Source organism: Amyelois transitella, chromosome 29 (assembly GCF_032362555.1).
Source record: "Amyelois transitella isolate CPQ chromosome 29, ilAmyTran1.1, whole genome shotgun sequence".
NCBI classification, from domain to species: Eukaryota; Metazoa; Arthropoda; class Insecta; order Lepidoptera; family Pyralidae; genus Amyelois; species Amyelois transitella.
The window spans coordinates 2,044,023-2,066,131 of NC_083532.1; the positions used below are offsets into that span (position 1 = coordinate 2,044,023).

General features: G+C 36.2%; 1 protein-coding gene across 1 annotated transcript in view; it reads left to right on the plus strand.

Moving 5' to 3' along the window:
* Positions 1 to 4,693: 4,693 nt before the first annotated feature.
* Positions 4,694 to 22,109, plus strand: part of LOC106135630 (diacylglycerol kinase 1) — a 112,332-nt gene continuing 94,916 nt past the window's right edge. Inside the window, exon 1 of the mRNA XM_013335984.2 lies at positions 4,694 to 5,043. The gene's annotated coding sequence lies outside the window, so the exon portion shown is untranslated. The remainder of the gene's footprint in view (positions 5,044 to 22,109) is intronic.

The following is a 22,109-nucleotide window of genomic DNA, read 5'->3' on the forward strand; positions in this document are numbered from 1 at the left end:
ATCCTTAAAAAGTTTCGTTTAATTTGATTGACTGAAAGAAGAGCGCGAACTCAATAGTGATGGGGTGTTCATTAAAAAGGCAAATTTATCGAGAAGAAATTGATTTAGTTGTATTGTGCAATGTAGGTAAGTAAACATAATTTAAAATGCAATTTATTCATACTTTTTTTCTGAGCTTTTGAACGTTTAAGATCTGGCGAAGAGAAAATAGTGTAAGCCATTATTTATGTACCTACGTAGATTGTAAAAGTTCATTGACTTTACAATTAGCTCGACAAGAAAAAAAGAAATAAAACGAGATAGCACACATCGATTATTTCATCGATTGGTTTTATCGACAACTGCCTTCACATCACTACAACTGTCATACAAACGTCACTTTTTTTTCAATTTGTCAAGATCAGGCATTGCACTGTGGCACGTACAGCCACCTCGAATCATTTACAAAACGTTAAATAATAAAAAAGCGTGATGTAAGGCTATTCTACCACGGCCGTGGTTTGTATCCATCTAGGATTTGATAATGAAAATGCCAAGACAATCACCATAAACAAGATAGGCAGGCCTGCATCACACTATCGGAAGTGCTTTGATTCCTGTGTAAGTTGGAGTGGTATGATTGAGTACGATCTATATAGAAAGAGGTGCGAATATATTTTAAATAGCCTATCTTCAAGAATATAATACTCGTTTCAAGGACACGTTGCAATATTATCGATATAATACCTCAGTTCAAATTTTTTAACTATTTACATTGGAGTAAAATAACTTATTATTCTGGTTTCTTAGTGAAGGGGCGCCAGCTGCTTCAATCCTACTAATACTATAAATGCGAAAGTTTGTGAGTATGTCATTATGGATGTTTGTTACTCTTTCACGCAAAAACTACTGAATCGATTACGATGAATTTTGGTATGTAGGTAGCTGAAGACCCAGAATAACATATAGACTCTTTATCTCGGAGTTCCCGCGGGATTGATAGGGTTTGCATGAGGACGAAGTCGCGGGCGGCCTCTAGTTTATTATAAAAGTCAATAATGGGAATTTTTAACCTTGACAGGTTTAAATTACTTATATACTTCATAAAGGATATAAAAATCGGCAGTGTGATTCCCGGCACTTTATAATAGGACGAATGTCGTAAAAGACAACTAAGGAAAAAGGCTGATAAACTTGGGGTTCTTCTTTGTAGGCGATGGGCTAGCAACCATCATTAAGCCATACATCTGATCGTAGCCTTCCAGTTTTTTCGAGACTTTTGGCTCTATTTACCCCACAAGGGATATACATACATACATAAAATCACGCCTCTTTCCCGGAGGGGTAGGCAGAGACTACCTCTTTCCACTTGCCACGATCTCTGCATACTTCTTTCGCTTCGTCCACATTCATAACTCTCTTCATACAAGTTCGGCGGTTTCGGGTACTTTTGACCTGACCCTTTACCAGGACGTCCTTAATTAGAAAAACAAAATAAAACAAAATAAAATTCTTACAGGAAAGAAATGGCATACTTCTCTTCAATGATATAGACGATTAAATATATGTATATATGTATGTACCTACGATAGAATTATATGTATGTACCTACTTGGTAAGGATTTGACGTCAGACTCCACTAAACCAGTAGGCTAAAATAAAGAAGATCCCTTAAGCCCAATGTAGTAATTTGTTAATTTACAGGCAAGCCATATGGCGTTAGTGGGTTAATGGCGCGAATCGGGTGACCGTTCCCGCCATTTTCGCCATCAAATGCGCCATTGTTGTTTTATTACGGAGGCTCAATAAAAATCTTTTATGTTGAGAAGTTGGTGCTTTCTCATTGCGACCCTTGAATTACGTCCTAATGAAAAATGACTGTATCAGTCTAACAACAATTAGGAGCAATTTGACCTATCCAAATTCTTTGCAGATTCGCTCCTATCACCGCAAGTTCCGTGCCCGGTAAATTGAAATGTGGTTGATACTAACGCGTTTTCCTCGTGAACCAACCGATATCATAACTAACAACTAGTTGTAATTAGGATTTTTATTAATTATAGCGCCCGCGACTTCGTCCGCGTGGAATAGTTATTATGGGCATCATTGAAGCCCTCAAGTATGTATAATTTTCCCTGTTTTTTTTCACATTTTTATTTCTTTGCTCCTTATAGTTGCAGCGTGATGTACTGTAGCCTAAAGCCTTCCTCGATAAATGGGCTATTCGACGCAAAAATAATTTCTTAATTATGTACCTAGTAGGTACCTTCTTAACCAGTAGTTCCTTAAGATTATCGCGTTCAAACAAACAAACACTCTTAAGCTTTATAATATAAGTATAGATTCACGAAGACACGACCACATACCTGTCATTTAATTTTAGCCCCCATACGCACAATTAAATTCGTAGTGCTTAAATTTCCGTTCCAGAGAGCACGTATTAGATTCCTAACGTGACTATGTGGAATTACTAATGATTCTTGTCTGAATAACGTTAATGTACATTCGTTGCTAGCCAGCGCTCATACGGTGAGGAAAAATACATTTAGGAAACTGACCGTGTATGTGTGTAACCGTATGATCCACGCTTAGCTGAGTAATGTTTTTCTGCAAGGTTGATAAAGTGAGATGGGAGTTCTGATCTTACTCTCCGCTCCACGATTTTTTTCCGGGTAAAACGGTATCTATTCTGGGTCAATAGGACTTTACCAATCTTCTCAAAACACTGCATAGGAGTATGTGGCGTTTCGAGTAAAGAAAATAAATCGTAAACAAACAGTTTTGTGATAACTCCTTGAGCTACTTTGTTGTTTTTGTTTTAAGGTCTCGCTGTTTAAGTTCTTGTTCTGTTAATGACTCATTTTACATGATCATGGTGTGTAGGTACACTAAAGTTGGACATTTTACTTGTTTACTATATACATATACATTTCCTAAGGATAATAATGCAATTTTGTTATCTGTCTGTACGTGTAGGTACCTTAATAAATAAATAAAAATAAGCGAAAAATAGATAACATATAAAACCTCCGACACATCAACTGAGTTACAAATCAGAATTTATATCATATTTAAACTTCTTATACTTAATGATGTACCAAAGGGAACAAATCAAAAAGTCGGTAGCGGTCGCATTGTAAGTAACAGTATAATGCCGGAAGACATTTCGGCGGGACCGTTTAGAGTTTGGTAATTTTTCTTACTCAGATACTTTTTTTTATCAGGGGACAGGCAAATGCGTTTTAATTTATGCCATCGTCAAATTTTTTGAGTAGATATTTTGGATGTCGTCGAGAAAGTACCAAAAATCATAATTTTCGAAGCGTCTTCCGTCTGACCTTTGCAAGGGAGCCGAACCCATATAGGATAATGATTTTACTACACAGAAATATAAAGGTACTTACTTATTCATTTTCAATTCTTAAATGTATGTAAGTATGTACCTTGGTACTAGGTACTTACAATAGTTACACGCACAACAAATAATTTTACTCGGCAATTGTAAAAGTTACATGCAAAAGTGGAAGAAAGAAATATAATTGTACTTACTTATTCATTTTCTAATCTTAATTGTATGCAAGTATGTACTTACCTTGGTACTAAAATAGTTACATGCACAACAAATAGTTTATACTCGGTAGTTGTAAAAGTTACATGCAATAGTGGAAGAATAATTTAAAACTTCAGCTTTTGCCTTTGTAACGAATTAATTTAGTTTCCATGGCGAGTTTGATTACAAAACTTTCCTTTCAAACGCTGGCATGCAATCCAAATTTCTTTTTTGCAATTTATGTTAGTGACAAAATGCTTGTTCCTCTTCCTCCTGGCTTAGTACTGGTTACATCGTCACGTCAATGGACCCGGGCCCGGGTCCACCTTTTTTAACTATAATCCAAGTCAACGAAATTCTTGTTTACGGTTTAATATTTTGCCTTTTTCCCAGGAGGGGTAGACAGAGATTAGATCTTTCTGTATGCTTCGATCTTGCATATGTCTTTCGCTTCATCTTAATAAAAAGATATATATAATTACATCTATATACCTTGCGAGCTTGATAGACCCAGCAATCTTGAAAAGACAGAAAGGACATGTTTAGCTCAATGGCTTAATAATGGCATTGAGATTCAAATGATGACAGCCCATCGCCTAAAAGAAGGATCCCACGTTTATTAGCCTATTCCCTAGTCGCCTTTTACGACATCCACGCGAAAGAGATGTAGTGGTCCTATTCTATTCTATACTCTATTGGTGCCGGGAACCACACGGCACATTCATCAATATTTTATGCAAACTTATCGTTAGTCTAAGAAGTATGCTGGGATCATGGCATAGGTATATATGCAAATATGTCTCTTCAGCTTAGCATCTTGATAAGACCTATAAGAGTCTTTAATTTGTCCATTCACCAGAACGTCCCCATTACGAAGCTAATAAATTTTGATGATGCATGAACGATCTCAAAACCTGAATAAAAAATAATGCAAATGCAATGTCAAAACACAGATGTCACATATAAACAAACAAAATTTAATTTAGCACATAATTAGGGCATTCCTGTTATTTTTTTTCTGGAGCGATTTTCAGTAAGTGGGCAGGATAATGAGCGAGATAGGTGTAGGGAATTTCATAGGATAGAAAGGGAGAGATGCGGTGTGTACTTTCTCTTATAGATTTGCTGAAAGTGCCTTATGTTGAGTTTTCAGTGCCGGGCGATGGGCCGTGGTGTACGGACGTATACCTCCAGGTTTTCCCGCGCGATTTTCCGCAGTTTTTTACATGCTAAATTATAAAAATTTGGGCGATGTACATCTATAATAATTTGTAGGACGAACAAGTGACCTTTGGGATTGTTTTATTCACACAGTATTCAGACAGTGATATAAATATCTAATAATAAAGCATTAAATCTGTCGAATGCTTCGTTTGTAAAGGATTGATGAGTGTTTGTGGTGAAACATTTTCTGTATTCTATGTTGTAGCTTTCTTTGCCTTCGTGTGTAGTGTTTTAAAAAGTAAAATGTGAAACAGTTCTGTTTTTTTTTAATTTGGAAGTTTGTTGAACAGGTACGTACGTATTTTTTTTTAAAGAATAAAATAATAAGACATTATTTTTCCATGGTGATGTTTCAAGCAATCGCAAATTAGAGTAATAATTTGAACTTGAAAGCGTAAACAAATATTAATTTCTTAATTTCATAAATACATAAAAATAATCACTTCTCTATTTCTTATACATCGTGGTGGAGATAGTCGATTTAATATCTACTGAGACTATCTTATGTTAAATTCTGGAATCGCCTAACTATTTGGAAAAATATCTATACCGCAGTCCCTTGATCGACGTATACTAACGTCGTGGGGACAAACTCACGTGGCTTTTAAAGCAACTAGGTACTTAAATCAATAGGTACTTAGTATTTACTAGTTATATCGATGATTTAAATAAGTATGGTACCTACATGATTAAGACCTAAAATAATTTTATTAATATCCAAGATAAGATCATGTATTTTTTCCGGAGGGGTAGGCAGAGATCTTTGCACTTGCAGCGAACCTTACATCTTTTGCATCACATTCATCCATCAAATAAACGCCAGGAGACTGATTTAATGACTCATCAAAATCTTTCGCATTAGTAATTAGTAGGATCGGAATGGTCACTCGACAAGTTTCAATTATTATTATTTTTTGGTGGCAACTGTCCCACAGGCAGAGACACAAACGAATAACACCTCTTCTTTCTTGCAAGGGGTTAAAATGTAAACAAATGTAAACTGATACCATTCGTTGTGCAAATTGATGACGTAATAGTGTAGGTATGTTTACTTTTGTATTGCAACTGTGTACTAACTTTTATTACCCAGTTCTATTCTTGTGGGCATTTCGGAATTAAAATTGTATCCTTACCCATGGCTTACATGCTGGTATGATAGCAAAGAAAAAGCATAGTGTTTGCCAGCTTCTCTATCCGTGCAGACTGTAAAAGCCAATTAAGGGAAATTTTAGATGGTGCCGTGTAGCTCCTGGTGCCAATAGAAAAAAGAATAGGACTACTCCATCTCTTTCCCATGGATGTCGTAAAAGGCGACTAAGGGATTGGCTTATAAACATGGGATACTGCTTGTAGGCGATGGGCTAGCAACCTGTCACTATTTGAATCTCAATTCTATTATTAAGCCAAACAGCTGAACGTGGCCTTTGAGTCTTTTCGAGACTTTGCTCTTTCTATCTCATTATGAAAAAGACGTGATTAAATGTATATGGTTGTATGTTACTTAACAGTGATTATTTTGAATAGGACCACTTGTTCTTCTTCACATACATAACGCACATCACGACATTACGGAGTAAACAGAGCCAATAGCCAAGACCTAAGAGTCTCAAGGTTGATAGCCCGTCGCTTAAAAAAATTTCCAAGCATTCTAAGTTCATATATTTTTAAAGTCAAATAATAAGGTTACCATATAAAATCGAAATAATACATCTAGATTACTAAGTATTTACTTAATAGTAAGGTATTAACCTTGATTTATGACCATTAGGTTGCATATGACATGTTAACAGTTTCCTTATCAGTAAAATGCGTCATCTAATCAATATTATAACTAGATTGTTTTCTCTCAAACTTGTATAGAAATATCAGTCGGTGGTCAAATTAATAAAAACAATTAAAAAAAGACTATGCTTTTCTTTTTATTAGTTGCATGCATAAATTTTACCTATTATATGATTGGTATTTGATTTATTTAGTACTATTGACCCACCTGGCTTCACACGGGTTGCATTTATAAATAAAAACCTTCCTGAGGGAACCCTCATCCCAAAATCAGGAACAAAACTCCTATACAACTTTCGGAGATAAGCGCATATATTACAGACAGAACAAATAGGGGAAATTTACTTTTTAATATGTAGTCACTAATACTTTAAATGTGACTGGCAAATAAGATATAGTTATGCACTTAAGTATTAAGAAATCGTTTCAGTCTTCACTCGGAGAGAAAACATAAAACAATAAACTAAACGCAGGTCGACGTTTGGCAGCTATGAATACCTACTATGTTACAATCTAGAACAGTTAATCTATTCTTAACCCATAACCAAACCACATTAATTTTAATAGTTCCAAAAATAAAAGCATTCGATAACTTGCATCATGTATGTATTTCGCGCCCAAATTTAAACGTCAAAACAATTTTGTTTTCTTAAAAATAAGCCGAAACGAGGCAAAGGAATACCGCTCTAATTCCATACACAAGTAAAATAAATAAAATACGTAACGCCCGCTTGTTTGTATTCGTTATCACTGGCCTTGCGCAAATAAAGTAACAATGCTGGAAATATCGAGTAACTGTTCCTATACTGGGGAAATAATATTGACACAACTATAACATAGTTTTGTTTGAAAAAAAAAAAAAGAATGTGGCAAAGGAAAATTATGAAGGCAGGTATCGTGTGGCGAGTGGAAAGATGTAAGTAGGTAGTATCTGCTTGCAACGATCATAATTAATTTAAAAGAAAAATATAGCTTTATTGAAATTAAACCAAAGTTAAATAATATTTATACATCTACAGCTATTGGAATGAGACCAATATCAATCGATGTTTTCCTTATAAAGTCATCGTACCTACTGCAATACTAACACGTTCATTGCTACTATGATAAAGCAGCTCCGTTTGTAAATAAATAAGTTTACGTTCCACATACCTACGCAATATGCCAAAATTACAATTGAATTATTTCTTTATACCTAAGTTCATACATAAATATCATCATGTCTACATATATCCCTTGCGGGGTAGACAGAGCCAACATTCTTGAAAAGACTGATAGGCCACGTTCAGCTGTTTGGCTTAACGATAGAATTGAAATTCAAATAGTGACAGGTTGCTAGCCCATCGCCTAAAAGAAGAATCTAAAGTTCGTAAACCAATCCCTTAGTCGCCTTTTACGACATCCATGGGAAAGAGATGGAGTAGTCCTATTCTTTTTTCTATTGATGCCTGGAACCACACGACACTTTGATCACAGTAACATATATCTAGTCGACGTACAGTGCAGGTTTCCTCACGATGTTTTCGCTCACCGTAAGAGCATCGGTTAGTGCTCAAACTAATAATAATAATGTTTTAAAAGTGGAAGGATGTGGTCTCTGCCTACCCCTTCGGAAAAGAGGCGTGTTTATGTTGTTTCTTAGATTTCCTGTAATTCCCACTGAGGCGGAAAAAATGGGTTATTGTGTAACAATTGTCCGTCTAAAGCTCGCCTCAAAGCTTTAGGAGTACTGAGAACAAAATGAGTACCATAAATAAGTAAGCAAGTTGCGATGAACAACACTATTCGTGGGTGAAGCCGGGAGCATGAGCTAGTATACAATCCTACTTCCTACTAATATTATAAATGCGAAAGTTTGTGAGTATGTCAGGATGTCAGTATGGATGTTTGTTACTCTTTCACGCAAAAACTACTGGCACCGATTACGATGAAATTTGGTATGTAGGTAGCTGAAGACCCAGAATAACATATAGGCTACATATTTATCCCGGAGTTCCCCCGAGATTGAATCCACGCGGACGAAGTCGCGGGCGGCCTATAGTGTTTTCATAAAAGAAATATTCATAGCCGCCCTGACGAGCAACTTGTTGATTGTTTTCAACAAATTGTCACGTTTACTTCATAATTAACTTACGAAGTCACCTGTTTGAATCCTCCCTTTATTCCCCAGCTGTAGCGTGACACGCGCGACGCCGTTTATATCGCGCGCAAAACTGTCGCTGTCACGTTTCATCACTACATAGTATAAAACAAAGTCGCTATTTTAGTCTGTTTGCCTGTATGCTTAAATCTTTAAAATTACGCAACGGATTTTGATGCGGTTTTTTGTAACAGGTAGAGTGATTCAAGAGAAAGGTTTTTATGTATAATTTTTTCCGAATTTTGCACCCGTGCACAGCCGGGTCAATAGGGTCAATAGTGTCATAATAAAAACCGAAACAGCGATAGTTTCTCGCGCGGTGAAAACGTTGTGGCGATATTTTTTGTGTGATTAATTTTCATTTAATAAATAAAAATAAATGGGAATTCTAGAAAAAATCTAAGGGATAGAAAAACGGAAGATGGTTAATGGTCTTTTAATTCTTTTGCACTCCAGAAAAAGGAACGTCTAATAAACTTGGGATTCTTCATTGAAACGATGGGATACGAGTAGCAACCTGTCATGTATTTGAATCTCAATTCCATCACATCATACAAGCTGATCTTGGCCGTTGACTCAAACCCGGGACTTTCATGTATTTGAATCTCAATTCCATCACATCATACAAGCTGATCTTGGCCGTTGACTCAAACCCGGGACTTTTAAACCACAAGGGAGCATTTACCACTGCGCCCTAGAGGTTGTCTAAACATTTATCTGCCTGTAGCTGTATAAAACAGTCCCCGACGACAAGTAAACAAATATGGTAAATAAACATGGAAAATCAATACGTCGCCGTTTGAGGGCGCTGCGATCGCTTTAACTGAAGGAAATTGTGTGGGCTTATCTAGAAAATGTATCATTATTGAAAATGTCTGCTCTATTACGGCAGATTCTAGCTAGATATTGCTTTTATTACGGAGACTTGTAAATGAGAATGTTGAAAGGTTGTTTACTAGCTGCCCGGCACGGTTTTGCCCGTGGTACATAGTCGTAAATACGTACATAAATCACGCCTCCTTCCCGGAGGGGTAGGCAGAGGCCACATCCTTCCACTTGCCACGATTCCTGCATACTTTTTTCGCTTCTATCACATTCATTAATCACTTCATGCAAGCTCGTCGGTTTCGGGTACTCTTGACCAGACCTTTTGCCAGAACGGCGCCGTTAAAGGTAGTTAGTAGTAGTAGTAAGGTAAAGGTACGTTAAATACTTACATATTACACTAAATAGCCGTAAATACTTGCAGATAGATCTGATGTTAATTTTAAATGGTGAAAGAATTTTCGTGATCCGATCAGCATTTCCAAAGATTTGTCGTTACAAACAAACAAACAATCAGTGTTACAATTTTGTGTGGTGCCAGCAGAGTAGAATAGCACTACCCCAAATCTTCCCGTGGATATCGTAAGAGGCGATTTAGGCATTAAACGGGAGGTGGGCAGCAGCGCCTCCTACTCTGATAAGACAACTTAGTCCAGAATCAATAGTCACTGCGGTTACCAAGCCACCTGCTCAGCGTGGAGACTATGGGTATAATCCCCCCATTTCTGGGGAGGCCTTAGTGTAGCAGTGGACCTTTATAGACGACTAGCTGTGCCTACGTTTGGGCGTTTCGGAATAAATCTTGATACATTCATACTTCACTAGCTGTGCCCACGACTTCGGCCGCGTGGAATAGTTATTTTTGGCATCATTGAACCCCTCAAGGATGAATAATTTTCCCCGTTTTTTCACACTTTCCATTATTTTTTCTCTCCTAAAAGTTGCATTGTGATGTTATATAGCCTAAAGCCTTCCTCGATAAATGGTCTTTTCAACACAAAAACAATTTTTCAAATCTAACCAATAGTTCTTAAGATTAGCGCGTTCAAACAAACAAACTCTTCAGCTTTATAATATTAGTATAGATTGAGTTTAAGGTAACAATTTTAATCTTACCTTTTTGTAGAGGAACTCGGGGTTCGCCGTTTGATCAAGACCCTGGATTAGGTGGGTCAGGTTTTTACACAAAGGGGCTCACATCTGCCTTTCGCAACCTTTGCAGGAACCCCTTAATTAACAACACATATTTTTGGATAAAAATTAATAGATATAATAACGTTGATACAAATCTTAACAAATAATGCATTAATTTCGACCAAAGATTACCATAAAAACGGTCCTAGTGGGCTAATCTTGAAAGATAGGCATAAACTGTCGCGGACATTTTTTTAGATTATTTCAAGAGGAATAATTCTTTCATACATATATTTTTGGTATCTTAAACCGTATTCGCAGCGCACGCAACGGAAGCCCTCAATTTTGAATAATTTTCCCCGTTTCTTTTCACATTTTCCATTATTTATTCGCTCCTAATAGTTGCAGCGTGATGTTATATAGCCTAAAGCCTTCCTTGATAAATGATCTATTCAACACAAAAATAATTTTTCAATTCGAACCATTATTTTTGTTCCTGAGATTAGCGCGTTCAAACAAACAAACTCTTCATGGCTGCATGGCTTTATAATATTAGTATAGATTTGGATTGCAATTGTGTCTCACTCAACAAAAATTCTTATTCTAGTCGGAAATAAGAGAAAGTATAAAATAATTCAAACGCGACTAGTATAATATAAATAAACTGCGGCCATATTTGAATTGCGGTTAACCCTTTTCACAGCGAAAATTCCGGTGGGCAGAAATATTTTCGTCGTCCAATTATATTTCTGAATTTATCAAATGTTAATAGCGGGGTAAATCAATTTGGGTTTCATTGGGATATATTTGGAATCGCAATTTATACGGACCCGAAAGCTGTCTAGGTTATTTTCTGAGCGATCAGCGTACTTAGCAACAATTTGCAAATTTTCTAAACGGTTTTCTTTATACATAAATAAATAAATATATACGGGAAAAATTACACAGATTTAGTTAGCCTCGAAGTACTCGTAAGTTCGAGACTTGTGTTACGAGATACTAACTCAACGATACTATATTTTATAATAAATACTTATATAGATACACATCCAAGACCCAGGCCAATCAGAAAACAGTTCTTTTCTCATCATGCCTTGGCCGGGATTCGAACCCGGGACCTCCGGTGTCACAGACAAGCGTACTACCACAGAGGCCGTCCGAAATGCAGGCGACTAACTTTGGGAAAAGTAGGGTTTCAACCTGTGTTTCTCGGTTTATTGTTCGGATCATTTAACCTTTTGACTATGGAAGAGAAAGAAGAACATAATAGATAGCTTTAAATTAACTAGTCCGTTGGATAGAATCGCTGAATCCTTTTCTAATAGGATTCCCTATCTAGCAAATATTTTACAAGAAGCTCAGTGCAAAGCGGTACTTAAAACGGTAGGCGGCTTGGGTACAAAGTAAATAGGGAATGCAAAGAACAGAGTCCAAGCTAGAAACAAAAATTAATCAATACTCATCTATACTAATATTATAAAGCTGAAGAGTTTGTTTGTTTGAACGCGCTTATCCCAGGAACAACTGGTTCGAATTAAAAATTCTCTTTGCGTCGAATACACCATTTGTCGAGGAAGGCATAAGGCTATATTACATCACGCTGCAACTATAAGGAGCAAAGAAATAATGAAAAAGGTGCAAAAAAAAACGGGGTTAATTATTCATCCTTCCTTAACTATTCCACGCGGACGAAGTCGCAGGCACAGCTAGTCTTATATATAAAATTGTCGTGTCACAATGTTCGTTGCCGTACTCCTCCAAAACGGCTTGACCGATTCTCATGAAATTTTGTGAGCATTTTGAGTTGGTCTGAGAATCGGCCAACATCTGTTTTTCATACCCTTTAGTGAAAGAATGGGACCACTCCATCTCTTTCCCATGAATGTCGTAAAAGGCGACTAAGAGATAGGCTTACAAACTTCAATTCTATCGTTAAGCCAAATAGCTGAACGTGGCCATTCAGTCCTTTCAAGACTGTGGGCTCTGTCTACCCCGCAAGGGATATAGACGTGACCATATGTATGTATTTATGTAGGTATGTTCTTTGTGATTTCCAGTTAGGACGCAGCGTCACTTCATTTTCGATTACGCCACGCATAATAATATGTTTACAGCATAGTGTAAATCCACGGAAACAATAGTGTAGGTCAGTCTTTCCCAAAGTGGGCGATAACGCCCCCTTGTGGGCGCTGCAGGTCTCAAAGGGGGCGGTAAGAGACCCAGAATAATTAATAATAATTAATTAAACTAATTTGAAGTTACAGTGGTTTTTGTATAGGTGAAAAAATGGGGGCGCTAAAAAAAATATTTATTCTCAAAGTGGGCAGTAGACAAAATAAGTTTGGGACTCTCTGGTGTAGGTAATAGTTTAATTTAACTATTTTAATAAACCGGCTATGCCCAATCTGTAACTATGTACATTGGCCCATTTTAAAAATAGCCGATCTATTTTCCGTACGATAGCTGAAACGTGTTGATTTGAGGTGGCTACCTTTGCTTCTTTTATGCGTAGCCCCATTGGCAAAGCGTACGCGTATGGTTTGATACATACATACATACATATGGTCACGTCTATATCCCTTGCGGAGAAGACAGAGCCAACAGTCTTGAAGACTGAATGGCCACGTTCAGCTGTTTGGCTTAGTGATAGAATTGGGATTCAAATAGTGACAAGTTGCGTGCCCATCGCCCAAAAAAAGAATCGCAAATTTATAAGCCTTAGTTGCCTTCTACGAAATTGGAAAGAAATGAAGTGGTCCTATTCTTTTTTTTTGTTTTGGTGCCGGGAACCACGGTTTACATATCAGAAAATGATGTATGCAGAGATCGTGGCAAGTGGAAAGAGGTAGTCTCTGCCTACCCCTCCGGGAAAGAGGCGTGATTTTATGTATGTATGTATGTAGAAAATGATGATAAAGACAAACTACTTACTACGTTTGTATAGGTATATAAATGGATCAAACAATCTTTTCTGAACGGGTCACGTACAAATTGGATGTAAGAAAATACGATAGCGGTGTACCAAGTTGAAACGTGTATAGCATGTTACGACGATTGTACATATATATATATATAACTAGGTATGTGCGTAAATCGAGATACCATAATACCTATCTATATAAATAATAAAGTTTATATATAGAACTGTATTTCTTTCCCATGGATGTCCCAAAGGCGACTAAGGGATAGGCATGGGTTTTGTTAAAAAAAATACATTTATTTCAAATTGGACTGTACCTAAACCGTTCGACCGCCGATTTTCTAAAACTATTGTCATAATAATTCCCACTCGATGGAACTTTACGACCGTTATCCAGAAAACAATAAAGACATAAAAGAAATTGGATTTACGACTGAAATCGTGGATTGAAAATAGAATACACGACCAGAATAGAACGAATGAAATGATTCATCATACCTAGCTGATAATACTGATTGTATTCTCAGTAGGGAACTGAATTTTATTAAGGCAATTGTAATAGAAACAGCTAAAACTCTTGTTCGAGAGAAAGAAGTATGTTGTCGTCTCTGTCTCTCATGTAAGAGGCGCGATTTTAATTATGCATATGTGTATATTTTACTGTAAAAATAAGTTATTTCGGTCTGATCTCATAATCTCTCCCTGATCCAGTCTGGAATATTTTCTATTCCATTTTAATGTCGGTTAAATTTCTAAAACCTTTATCTTGGTGTAGCAAACACTTTCCTGAAAACCGCATCAATATCGCTTCAACGAAACGCGAAATAATCACGGACACACATACATACTTACATACATACACATCAAATTGAGAACCAGCTTTTTGTTGAAGGCGGTTAAAAAAAAAATGAAATACACAGATTTTGAACAAAAAAAAAAAAAGATTGATGAAATCCCACGAGAAAAGAGGCGTAATTATAACGTTATGTGACAACAGACAACGTGAAAAAAAAAAGAGAAAAACACACCTCGTAAATTGTTGAAAACATAAACAAGATATATTATATTATAGAACGGTCGGTCATACAGATTATATCAGATTAATGGCTCAGCTATCTTCTTTGATGTTGATAATAAATAACAGATGCCAAAAACATGCAATTTGTATGGCGTAGACGACAAGCGACATGATGTTTTAGCCCATCAAAATTTGTAAGGTTAAATTTTGCGTGCTTTGATTTTAAATTGGGCAAAATGAGGTTAACATCTCTTAGTTGGCCAGGAAAAAGTTGTATTTAATTATGTTTTTTTTTTTATATAGGGTCACGGAGGTCAGAAGGACATTCACTTGTATTTTAATAAAGTCTTCTTATTCTTCTCTTTAATAACCTGATTTCATTACACTTGGTCTTAAGTCTCTATGTTTAAAATTTATTCTTTAACTTTTCTGTATAACTATTGATCAGTGCGTACCGGGTTAAAAAAAAAGAAAAATCAGACCACATGCCAATTTTTTTTTAAAAACACTGACCCAGTGTTTTGGTTTGAAAAGTTTGGAATGGATCTCAATTGTTGCTTTCGAGATTATCAGGAAAAGTTTAATAAATGCGATTTAAATAATAATTTTACTGGATTTCTTTCAAAAATATCTATTCAAATATTCTTATTTCATTAACCGATATAAATAAAATAATGAATATTTACATAAAAGCACGTCAATATCCCTTGCTGGGTAGACAGAGCCGTATTGAAAAGACTGATAGGCCACGTTCAGCTTTTTGGCTTGATGATAGAATTGAGATTCAAATAGTAACAGGTTGCTTGCTCATCGCCTAAAAAGAGGAATCCCAAGTATATAGCCTGATAATGAATATAGGTTTTAAAACATATGTTGTATCGACTATGCCTTATTCTTCTGCCTTCTCTCTAGTGAGGGTCCCCTTTGACCATGATCCTGGTTTGGGTTAGTCAGATTTTTACACGAATCGATTCCCGTCTGACCTCCGAAAAACAAATTCAAATTCATAATTTTTATACATTATTATAGGATAATATCGCTTTATAATTGTCAAAACTTTTAGTTTCACAACATTTGTTGTCGTCAAATGAATTACTTAAAAACTAAGTTTACTGCCGCTTCCAAGGCGTCAGTGCAGAAGAAGCGGTAACAAACTGCACTGCAGCATTTTCTTTTTTTTTTTTAACCTTGCAGTGAAATCTTCCACGTACCTCTTGGATCATTGTTACACATCCAGTTGTCTGACTGCAGATTTCCTCACGACGTTTTTTACAGAGCATAAGTTAACACTCAAAAGAGAGTCGCTTATGATTTGGACCGTTTTGATCTGAAGTGAGGTTTCGTTCGTGAAGGTATAATCGAGAATAATATCCCAAAATAATGTCTTAACGGGTAAAATTTCAGGAGTCTGGTGTGTGGGGGTGTCGTATTTACGAAGTTATATGTTTATTTTTTCTCTCTTTCGATCGAAATTTCATCTTTGGTTATAAAATAAACGTAAACAATCTTATTATTAGTTAATTTAGTAGATTATCGTGTTCAAAAATTCATTTTTAAAATTATGTATAAGGTTAGTAACCTAAAAGTATTTTTTAATTAATATTTCTTAGTTCATTTTGCTTTTTAGGCACAAGCCATGAGAAGAAAAAGCACAAATTTTATATATTTCCGTAGCTAAAGAAATAGACTACCTACACCATTATATAGGCAGTTAACTAAAATGTTGCCAGTATATTTCGTTGATTTTACACTGTCGTTTAAGTATTTCAACCTTAAAAAATTTCTATATATGCCTACTTGAATGACAAAGGTGGCTGATAACTAAAATGTTGCCATAATATTTCGTTGATTATACACCCACGCTTAAGTTTTTTAGTACCTACCTAAAAATCGACTATAGCTACTTACTTGAATAACAGAGGTAGTTAAAACTAAAATGTTGCCAGCATATATCGTTGATTTCACACTCGGATCACAAAAGATTTACTCCCACCGTTGATTTACACTTTTCCTTTGTACTTCGACCTACAATAGTTAATAGTCTTAATAGCAAACAGTCTGTCAGTTTGTTTGTCCAGGATATTTCGTTTGAAGTGTAAACGTGGATTCGAACAATAATGTTTCTATGTCGGCAAAATGAGCTACTTCTACTATCGTTAAAAAAATTGGATTCACTTAGGGTTCAACTTTCATCTCATATTTGTAGTTACAAAATGTCTGTGCCGTGTGGTTCCGAGGACTTTAGAAGAGAACACTTTTCCATTTCTTTTCCATGGATGTCGTTAAAGACTACTAAGTTATAGTAGGCTAATAAACTTGAGATACTTTATTTAAGACGATGGGCTAGCAACCTGTCACTATTTCAGTCTCAATTCCATTATTAAACCACACAGCTGAACGTGGCCTTTCAATCTCTATGAGACTGTTGACCCTGTCTACCTCGCAGGCGATAAAGACGTGATAATATGTATGTATCTATCAAACTCTAGCCGGTGATGATCGCCTGTTTTTGTGTCGGAGGTTGTATATATATGTTCCAATCCTTTGTATTCGCGATTTACGCCCGAACCCATTATTCGATCTTAATCAAATTTTGCCTATTCGAGATTGAAATTTTCAATCCAAACTCATGTTTGAGCGTGCCAATAATGTGTCCGCCGATTGTATTTACTAGCTGCCAGCCTTCTAGGCACACTCCCGCATGTTGATGCTATGCAGGGACTGTACAATTTATAAATTAAATTTTAGTTTGTAGTCATCTTTTTTCTTTATTTTTATAAGTAGTTTTAGTTTTTAATTAATTAGTTTGTAAATATCTTTGTTCTTTCTTTTTATAAGTAGTTTTAGTTTTAATTTCGTTTATAATTTTTGATTTGTTATATACTAACTCATTTACTATCTGTGTTATTATGATAATTAAACATTGTCTGTATTTATTTGTAAAGTCTTTATTGCACAAAAAAAATAAAATACCAAGTTACCGGAATTAAAAAAAATATGTACAATGGCGGACTTATTCAAACTGTCATTGATATTGCCAGTGAACAATACGGCGAACGAAGTCGCGTGATGCAGCTAGTGATAGTATATGTTCTCACTGTGTAACCACGGAGTATCTTCCCTGTGACGTCAACCATCATGATAGACTATTTGGCTCCATGCCCAAGCGATGATGCAGTGTTTGATTCGTACGATACGTGTTCAAATGTCACAGAGCGCAGAACGCGGGTCGGCGTTTTGCTCTGTGCACAATACATCCAAATGGTAAGTATCAGTGACTTCTATAGGCTTCTGACTTTTACCTAGTTCTTACGCTTAATCGCCTTTGTATTATGACTATCTACTACCCATCTTAACCCATGCAGCAAAAGGTTTGAGAAGCAAAAATAAAATAAAATAGCAACAAATAATTCTGAAAATATAATAAATCTATTTTGTAACCGAAAAAAAAGCGTTAAACGCAAAATGAATGAAACGATCATGTGAAAAAAGTTAATAACTCAACACTCCGAGACATTTATGTAATTTACTTGTAATATTCTTCATTTGAACGGCAATAAAAATGTAATAATAGACATAACTCATGCGCAATAAAAAATTATGAAATGTTAATTTGACTCTGTCTGAAATCCGCTAGCAAAGAAATCACAACTAATATTAAAAAAGCGAAAGTTTTTTTTGTTTGTTACCTCGTATCACGTTATCTATTGAACCAATCTTCTTATTTCGCGTATATTGAAGGACATAGGGTACCTTTTATCCTGGTGAAAACTAAAGTTCCCGTAGGATTTACGAAAAACCTGTATTATTTTGTAGTTGGCGCTGGATTCGGACGGGCTAAGCTGCGGGTTAGAGCTAGTCTATTATAGTTTGTAAAATATTATCATCGTTCAAATATATTCTGACATTAATGTGAATATTTAAACCTGTGAGATATAAAGTAAACAAATAATTCTTTCTCTCTCCTCTCGGCCTTTGAGGCGCAGCGGTAGTACGCTTGTCTGCGACACCGAATTTCCCGGGTTCGAATCTCGGCCAGGGCATGATGAAAAAAGAACTTTTTCTGATTGGCCTGTGTCTTGGATGTTTATCAATATACCTAAGTAATTATTATTAAATATAGTATCGTTGAGTTAGTAGTAGTTAGTTCTCGTAACACAAGTCTCGAACTTACTTCGAGGCTAACTTAATCTGTGTAATTTGTCCCTTATATATTTATTTATTATTTCTTTAATTACTAGCTTCAGCTAGGCCTGTGGGAATATACCAAAATTCAGTTTCATTGTTTAAAAATGACAATGTAAGTTTTACATACATCCTACTAATATTATAAATGCGAAAGTTTGTGAGTAGGTATGTCAGTATGGATGTTTGTTACTATTTCACGCAAAAACTACTTAACCGATTATGATGAAACTAGAGGCCGCCCGCGACTTCGTCCGCATGGAAACCCTATCAATCCCGCGGGAACTCTGGGATAAAAAGTAGCCTATGTGTTATTCTGGGTCTTCAGCTACCTACATACCAAATTTCATGGTAATCGGTTCAGTAGTTTTTGCGTGAAAGAGTAACAAACATCCATACAAACTTTCGCCTTTATAATAGTAGTAGGATAGTAGGATTTGGTATGTATGTAGCTGAAGACCCAGAATAACATATAGGTTACTTTTTATCCCGGAGTTCCCGCGGGGTTGATTCCACGCGGATGAAGCCGCGGGCGGCCTCTAGTACATACATAATAATCACGTCTTGATCCCTTACGACAGAAAGAGTCAACTGTTTCGCATGACTGAAAGGCTACGCTCAGCTATATGGTTAAATGATGGAATTGATATTCAAATAGTGACAGGTTAGGTTACTAGTCCATCGTCTACAAGAATAATCCCAAATTTATTAGTATTTATCTTAGTCGCCTTTAATGATATCCATTTTAAAGAAATCGAGTAGTAAGTTTTATACATGCATACGGTCACCTCTCCATCCCTCGCGGGATAGACAGAGCCAACAGCATTGAAAAGATTGAAAGGTTAGATGCAGCTGTATTGGGAATTGAGATTCAAATAGTGACAGGTTGCTAGTCCCTCGCCTACAACAAGAATCTCAAGTTTACTGGCCTTTCACTTAACGTCTTTTACGACATCAATGGATAAGAGGAGGAGTTGTCCTATTCTAAAGTGGCGGGAACCACACGGCACTCAAAAACATTTATCTGCATAAAATATTTGTGTAGGATCTTTATGTTTTTGAAACTTGGGATTCTTATTTAGGCGTTGGGTTAGCAACCTGTCACTATTTCAATCTCAATTCAATCATTATGCCAAATAGCTGAACGTGGCCATTCAGTCTTTTCAAGACTGTTGGCTGTGTCTACCCCGCAAGAGATATTGACGTGACCATATGAATGTATGTATTGTATGTATTTTTATGATGTAGGCATCCTTTTGCAATGCGAATTTTTGTACAGAAAATATGCAAAAGCTCCGAATGCGAATTGCAAAAGCTCATCTCCATCATACGGACGAGCTTCGCGGGTCACTGACCGGCCCGGTCAAATTGCGCCGAAATAGAATTTCATATATAACGCTAACTAACTTTTTCTTGTGACATTGCTTTGCCTATATTTGAAAGTTGGGTTATAACTTTATCTATCAAAGTATCTTAAACTATCTGTGCCCGCGACTCTGTCCGCGTGGAATATCATTGAAGCCGTCAAGGATGAATAATATTCCCCGTTTTTTTCACATTTTCCATTATTTCTTCGCTCCTTATAGTTGCAGCGTGATGATATATAGCCTAAAGCCTTTCTCGATAAATGGTCTATTCAACACAAAAAAGATAATTTTTAGACAAGAATTCAAACCAGTAAGATAAAGTTATAACCAGTTTTCCTGAGATTAGCGCGTTCAAACAAACAAACAAACTCTTCAGCTTTATAATATTAGTATAGATATATATAATAGAATTGGCGTAAGTTCCGGTCCCCAGCTCTCTGGGGACAGCCTGAGGTAATAAAATCTTGGATTGGGGAAATTAGGTTTTTATAGGAAGCGACCCCCGTCTGAACTCCGCAACCCTTGCAGGAGAACCTAACCTATATTGCAACATCGTTACATATCCAGTGTGCCTGAATGTGTATATTTGCTTACGGTGTTTAGTCCCATAGAATAATCAAATTACAGGCTCCTTCCTCGCCCCAGCACTGTGCATCTATGTGTCAGACCCTTACATTTGGCAGTACGGTTTCTACACAAACTACAAAGTGTCCAAAGCTATAGCCTGGCACGTGTTCAGCGCTGTAGTCATGATAGCTATAGGTGTTTTGACATATTATAGCTTGAAGTTGTGCGGATTGGACCCAATGTGGACTGTCAAATTGGTATGTTAATTTTGTATACATATATTTTAATCTCACTTACCACTTTAGAATAGGAACATTATATCGTATCCATTGATTTCTTAAAAGGCGTTTGAGGGAAAGGGTAATAAACTTGAGATTATTTTTTGAGCTAGAAACCTGTCAATATTTGAATCTCAAATACATAATTAAGGCATAAAGCTGAACGTGGCCTTTCAGTCTTTTCGACACTGCCGATTCTGTCTACCCCGCAAGGGATACAGACGTGATTATATGTATGTAAGAATAGAATAGAATAGATTTATTTTCTAAATTGGATACAAGGTATCACTTATTGACGTCACATCACTTAAATCCAATTATAACTACTACCGCTTCCAAAGCGCATGTGTAGAAGAAGCGGCGGAACAAAATACACTGCAGCATTTTCATCGGACTTCGATTTACAAATATAGATCTCTTAAATCTAAATCGTGGACGAATGCACGTTGTCTACATTAAAAAACATGAATGAATGTAGAACTAATAAATATTGTAAAAGATTAACAACCCATGCTTTGTAAAAGCATTGGTTGCTAGTCAAACTAATGTGCGTAAGTAACACTTCATCTCTAAGTAAACAGGTACCCAATGTGTCAGTATAGATTAAAGAGATATCAACGTTATGAGTAAGAATCAACGTTTTTTTTGGAAGATATAACCCAAACCCATAACTTTACAGGGCAGCCATTTAACTCCTAGACCAAGACGGTAACTGTGCTAATACCAATGAAGAGTAATGTGGATCGTTCATATGAAGTCCCGAACTTATCCAAGCAATCTAGTTTAATAGAAGCCAGAGAGAGATATGAAATTCTTCGGGCGGTGGTCCAAAATGTAGGCGGTAGCGGTAATTACTATGACCCTATAATTTTATAATCTTAGCGTGATGCACCTTTCATTGTCATGTTTGGGAGCTGGCAGTGTATTTTTTTTATGATCTTAGACATATTGTTTCATAACGTTACATAAATCACGCCATTTCCCGGAGGGGTAGGCAGAGACTACATCTTTTCATTGCCACGATCCTAACTTCTTTCGCTTCATTCACATTGATAACTTTCTTCATTAAACATATTGTTTCACGTATCATCTTGATCAAATTAAGGACGTCCTGGTAAAGGGTCAGGTCAAAAGTACCCG